At 40.7% G+C, this 6,971-nt stretch overlaps 1 long non-coding RNA gene across 1 annotated transcript in view; it reads left to right on the top strand.

The window, feature by feature from the left end:
- Window positions 1-388: 388 nt before the first annotated feature.
- Window positions 389-6,971, top strand: part of LOC139609818 (uncharacterized) — a 55,359-nt gene continuing 48,776 nt past the window's right edge. Inside the window, exons 1-2 of the long non-coding RNA XR_011685368.1 lie at window positions 389-538; window positions 732-795. This is a non-coding gene — a long non-coding RNA (uncharacterized lncRNA). The remainder of the gene's footprint in view (window positions 539-731; window positions 796-6,971) is intronic.

The raw sequence follows: 6,971 nt of genomic DNA, 5'->3' as shown, positions 1-6,971 counted from the left end.
ATGGGTCTGTTGATTTGCATCCCGAAAATTAACATCTGTCGCTTAGATATTCCGAAAATATAAACAAGTGTTTTTAACAAGCAGTAACAGTATATTTAGGGAGACGCAAAAGTAAACAGCGGGTTACTGACTGATGTTAAAAAACAATGACAACATGCAGCTACTTTGTTTTCAGTGTTTTCATAGTTATCGGGCTGTCATGGTTTGCCACGACGGACACTTTATGTTTGTGCACATTTGGACTTTTATTTTGAAATTACTCCCCTTGTGTGTCTCAAGTTAATTTACTTTCTGTCCTCGTCCTGTTTTCTTCCTCGTTGATTGACTGCCCCGCCCTAATGTGTTTCACCTGTGTTCATTCACCCTTCCCTCCATCCTGTGTATTTGGTCTCTGTGCCCCCCCCCCCCCTCCCTTGTCTTTGTCAGTTCATCTGTTATACCTGAGTTTGGATTTGTCATGTTTCCCTGTGTTTTTGGATTTCCTGGTTTTTGTTCCTGTGCCTGAGTTTCCACCAGTTTTGCCTCCTTTTTGAGTTCTGTAAGTTCATTTTTTTTTACTATTCAAAGACCTTTCTCCACCAACCCCCTTTTTGTGTTTAGTTTCTCCCTAAACTGTGACAATGGCAAATTAATAATCATTTTAGAGTTGATTTCACACATTCATCAACTGTATTTTTGTATTATTGAAGTTTACTTTAAATTAATTACCTCCATGTCTGTTTATTTGTCAGCTGGGTTACACAAGAAGTAGTGAACTGATTTGCACCGAACTTGGTGGAGGGATGCATGGGCCAGGTAAGAACCCATTACATATCAGGTAGATCTGGATTTTTTTACTGTAAATTTTATTTTTGGTCTGGTAGATTTTGTTTGACTGGCAGAGGTCTGCGCTCTTTGAGTGTTGTTCAAGTTGTGTATAATTATTTCTATCAAAAGAAACAATATAAATAACCCTTTGAGGAGAAGAGATGAACCAGACCAGGGCTGGCCAAAACCTTTTAGGGGCCCCAATCGAAACTAAGCAATATATAGTGACACAAAACATCTATAGTTCCCCTATCTATTAATAAGTACTCAATGACAACAAAGCCATGACAAAACATGAGCAGATGAACTGACAGACATTTTTAATTTGTTCATTTGGGAATGCTCAAAGCAGCCGCTTAGTTTGCTTACCCATCAGACCACACTTCAAACAGAAGAATAAGCTGGCCAGATGTACATTACTTCTTTTTTAGGGCTGCCAATTGTGGCTGTTTTTGGAAAGCCTGGGAATCAGATGTCTGACTCTGTGGAAGTCATCTCCTCCACTTGCATACCACCTTTGGATCACTGGCTCTGGTATTGTGTAAAACATCTTTTTTGTGGTAGAAATTAAAAGCAAAGAACACTTTAGTGTTTCAGTCATCATCACCCCACTTCCTGTTTTAACATACATTGCTGCAGGCTAAATGATGCGCCATTTTATGACTCTCAAAATAGCACTAATCTGTTGCTAATGACATGACGTGACATGACATGAGTACGGTAGATAAGACGTCACTCCGCTCTTCAGGCTTCTTTCCAACAAGAATATGAGTAATACTAACATCCATGTCAACTTGCACTTTCTTTGGAGCTTAATGTAGCTAGTGTTACTTCATTTAGGATCTAATGTGGAAATGCTGAAGTGCCTGGCAGCTGGCATGAGTTCAGGACTTGTGTATAACCTATGACATGAATTTATTATGATAGCTGGGTTTTAAGAAGACACAAAGCAGTTTGTAGTAGACAGCCTGGTAACAGAAATATATCTTTTCTGGAATATGATAGGACATTTTGCAGCACACTGAATATAAATCTGTGTATCTCGTCGTCCACACCTTATAGAAAACTCGACAGAGAAGAAGAAACAAAGCTGGGGAGCTTATGTGCATTGTGCAGTGCATAGAGATGATATTGAGGACGAGGGTTTAAAGTTTAACTCTCTAATTGACGTCGATGCACTTCTGTGGTGCAGAAGGAGGAGGAGAAAGTTAGACAAAGTTAAACAGAAGAAAACAGACTTGCATCTCATCTCTTTGTGCTTTGCATGACAGCTCTTTGAGGAAGAAGAACAAGATAGCTGGGAGCCACTGCGGTGGTAGTACTGACGTTGGCACACTATGAAACATTTAATTGCACCATCATTCAGTGGAGGAAGGAACGGATGGCTTGTGCTGCTCTTCCTGCACATCTTCTTGAGCCGTGAAAGCCCATCAGTGATCCTGTTCAGTGTTCCAAGTGGGCCGGGCCGGGCACTTTTTCTGAAATGGGTCATTAGCCTGCAATATTATTAGAAACACTTTGGGCTACCATCTCATATTTCTGCAGTGTGATCACATGAGGAGATTTGCTCTGATGCAGGGAGCACAAGTGTGACTTGTGACTGTCTCTGTCTTGGAGGGCGTCGCTCCCTCTTTGTTCTTCGTTGCAGACGGTCTTGTCACACCCGACCTCACTTCACGCTCGACGAGCTCGTGCTGTGTTTCCAAGATATAACAAAAGGGTATTCTCTTACGGGACACGCATACATGACGCATGCATGTTAAGTGTGCATGAGTAGGCTTTTTCTCGCCTGTAAAATTCAACTCACTGAATCCATGGAGAGGGAATAAGGCACTTCCGGGCTGAGGGTCGCTGAGCTGTGGCTTATTTATTTATCATTGTACTGTATAGGTAATACTTTTATATAAGAACAAAGGCAGGGTCATATGTGGACTCTTACATGTGTTCCATCTGTCAGGTGCTGCTTTCTATCTGAACCGTGCTCAGTTTATGCTCTGCTAGGGGGCAAACTGTCGACAGGGCAGAATGGTGAGCAAAGTTACTGTAACCTTTCAACTGAATTTAGTGTGTAAAATACCAGGCACTCTTAATTTGAAATGGTATCCACGCGTAATTACTGTACACAACAGTGGCAGTGGTCATTCACCCCTGGGTGGATACCACAAACACTCAGCATCTGCCACTGCTGCTCTCACATGGGAGTAAAGGAGCACATGCTGCAGTGGTAAAGAGCTGCTGTGCAATCCACCGCACACACAGATTCAGAGAGTATTCAGGCATGAGTTTGAAGGGTGTGAGGGTAAAGTGATACTTTCTGAAGTTAAAACCTATCTTCTCAAACCACGTCTTGCTCTGAGCAACAGGGTCCTACATGGACACACGCTCCTCTGCCCCAGTTCTGGTTGTTTTACATCGGAGAATGTTATACTCTATAATAACATTTCCATGAAATCAAACTGCTTTACATGGTCTTTAATCATCTCTCTATACAGTAGTTTTCATTGTTAGCGGTGGAGCCATTTTCATGCAGGATTTAAATAGCCTCCACACACACACACACACACACACACACACACACGCGGGTGTGCAATCCAGAGTTACTGCTAATGCAACAAACAAACAAACATGTCCTAGTTACCACTAAAGCATTCAACTCTGTGGCTTTTATTATGAAGCAGGTACGGGAAATGCCTCTACTAACGAAAATGCTATTTTATTATATTTTGTGACACCAGATTTAAATATTTAATGTGTTTATTTATTGATGCATGTTTAATGTTGGATTTAAAGTTTATCATTTAAATGAAGATATCATCTCCAAACATTTTGAAGATTTACATTTTTAGCTGTGCCTTCACATTGACCACAGTGGGCAGCCTGTATTTGGACACTCACTGCTGGTGATAGGGGTTGAATCACATCAGTGCATATCTTCTTTGTCTTGAATGTGTCTAATACAATCCCTTAATATGCATCACTTCCTGTATGATCAACAAGGATAATCAAAAAGAGATAATTGCTTTTCTTTAAATACACTATACTCCATGAAAGGGCGATTGTTCCCCAACAGATTTAAAATGAAATAAGGTCTTTTGAAGAGAAAAGAACAAATCGATACTATTCATAAAACACAATCTATTCCTGTACATGTCCCAGTGTTACCCACCATTTGATCCATCTATTGGTTATGGTCTCACTCACACTGTACACTTTCCTCTATTACTCCCCATCCATTTCCACTGAGCTGCACTGTACTGTATGTAATACCTGATAAAATGCTGCACACACTCCATTAAAAGGAGAAATCCTCCCTTAGATACTTTTACACTGTTATATATCATTAAACTGTGATTTTCGACATGTTCCGGGAGCTTTTTCGGTGATAAAGTGCTGTAATTTACTTTCGTCTGGCACCTACTTTCTCTCACTACACCTTGTTGATTTGTAGTGCAGGTAGCGGTTTCCTTCATTTTCAAGAAATGCCAGAGAAAATGCCTGAACTTCCAGCTGTGACCTATGCATGTAGAGACATTAATGAAGTTTGTAAGACTTGTTTGGAAAGAACATTTTTCATGGTTACATTGCATTCTGGTCTATTGTGGCTCTGTGTGGTGGAGAAACTGGTGCATAATGGTGGCTTCAGAGAGAAAGTGACACAGCAGCAGCACTGAAAACACCTCCGTGTAATGTCCACAACAAACAAACACCAAAACATTTCAAAAATATATTGTCAGAGGATGGTTTTAAAGTGTGGTTTGAGGGATTTTTCCCTTTCATACAACAGGTTTTTATCCCCTATACCTGTGATGCCGCTCTCTGAACAAAGGATTCAATACAGTTCATCCCATGACTAAATACTTCTGATGTTCAGATGCAAAAATTGGGTCACCGGCTTTGTGTTTAAACTGTGTGCCAAGTGAACAACAGGATAGGGGCTCAATGTCCACGGCTTCATAGCAAGCTGCTCTGCTTGGCAGCCAGCATCATAAGATCGCCCCCAGGGTAGAGCTCTGTAACAGACTACAGTTCAGGCAGGAAGTGGGGGTGCGCTTACAGACAAAGTCAAGCCCTCATAATCGAGCCTCATCCGTGGTTGAGCCTCCACAGCACGAGGACACTTACAGTATGGATTCATGTCACTTCAGTGCATTGAATACATACACTGACAAAAATAAGAAGATAAAATCTAATTGAGTTTAGTTGAATATAAATAGCTGGACATATATTTGTGTGGGGAATACATTAGAAACACCTTTGGCAGTGATTACAGCATCAGCTGACATTTTAATGGATTTAAGCAAATTCTTCTGCTCCAACACGCTCAATCCTCTGTATCGCTTTACATAAACTTGCATTTTATGCACGTCTGCCTCCCACGGCACCGGTGCATGCTGGGATAGCTCCCCCCACCATGACCCTGAATAGTAAAAAGCAGGTATAGAAATGGGATGGCTGTTTGGAGGGACTGACGGATGTGCGCTTCATTCTAAATAATACCCCGTCAGTGAAAGTGACCACAGGTGGACTGCAGCGATAGACATGTCATGGAGAGAATTTTAAAGCAGCTCCTAGTGTCACTGCAGAGGCTGGTGAATACGTAATACCTCACTAGGTTCAGAAACACTGTTGAAAATCTCATGATGCATTTGTCATATAAGAAGTTTAAAATAATCATCATAATTTCAGTCTGACATAGTTCTTCTTCATTTCTTTTTAAAGGAGCATAGCTCTCGGTGACCTCCACACCTAGTAACACCCCACTGCCTACAAGCAGGTGGTGATGCGATGCGTCACAATTCTTAATTATTGACCCACAACTGACTCTCAAACTTTGAAACCGATGTTGCTCCTAGATCATTTCTCTTGAACGAGACTGGATATTTTCCACTGCTGGTGAGCAGATGTGTGATTCAAGTCAGACACCAGACAAATGGCAACTGCTCGCTGTCTGAAAACACTTCGAGAGATGACGCAAGGTTTTTGTTTCTTTTACGTGATGACAAAAGACAAATTAATACAGTTTCCGAATATTACGTAGTTTTACTGTTTTTAAATAATATTAAAAACTCTCAGAAAATGACCATAAAGTTGAATCAAACTGGACACTTCATGAATGTTAAGACCTATTTCCAAGCTGCTTGGGCTAACTGGGTGTAAGCTGTGTAGAATAGGTTACTAATTCTAGGTAGGTCACTAGGTAGGTTACTAAGTCTGAACACTTCAACCACCCCTGAGGAACAGCAACTAAATTCAAATTTAGACCTGCATCTTTCCACCTCTTGCATCCAATGAACCTCTTTTTGTCCTCCAGCAATTATATATCCAACAGTGTGATTGTTCTGTGATTCTGCCACTGACTGCTCTTTAAATGCCAGGAGGAATTAAAAGGCAAGAAGGAGGTGCAATCTGAATAATGTAATGTGTGAGGCATTAATTGACTGCAGCTTACTATAAAGAACCTGGTGAAGCTCTTGGATGCAACCGCGGGATCGATAAGGACGCCCAGAAGAGATGTTCTGTTGTTGTGCTCGCGGATATGAATATTAATGGCTTGTGGTTGGAGGATGGTGTAACAGATAGACCATTTTATAAAATAATAACTGGGTGAAATGTTATAAATTTTTCACAGCGCTCTTTGAAAGCATTTCGCTAATAAAGCCAATATATCATCTGCCGAACAAATGAGACACTGGATGCTCCAATAAGTCCTCTTTGCAGCCTGTGTTAATGGAGGGAAAACAAATACTAATATTGCAATAATGTAATGTGTTATTTGGTGTATCAAAAGAATTATTTGTGTGTTTGCTGTTGTTTTTGTGTCCTCGTGTGTAAAAATAGACCTTATTTTTGAGTCTGGCAATTACATTTCAGGTCGCAAGATATGATTCTCTTCTGGCTGTGATGCAAAACAAAGGCAGTGTTCAAAATGAATTGTAAATAGCCACAGTTGGTTACTGGCGTATTGTTTGAGTTCAAGTCTGTGAGTTTGTTTGACTCTGTGAGTCCAGCCTGTGTGCTTTGTGTGTGTAAATAACATGCTCATTGTCTACCTTTCATCAGTGGTTACCATTACACTTTGGGGCTTTTTGTGAATGCTGCAATTAGCGCCACTGTTCGTGCTTCCATGTAATTGCTTTGCGTGTGATTATACTACGTAGATCAAC

This window comes from Trachinotus anak, unplaced genomic scaffold, assembly GCF_046630095.1.
Source record: "Trachinotus anak isolate AG129_WGS33_773 ecotype Australia unplaced genomic scaffold, CSIRO_AGI_Tana_v1 ptg000026l, whole genome shotgun sequence".
NCBI lineage: Eukaryota > Metazoa > Chordata > Actinopteri > Carangiformes > Carangidae > Trachinotus > Trachinotus anak.
This window is presented reverse-complemented; position numbering and strand designations above follow the sequence as displayed.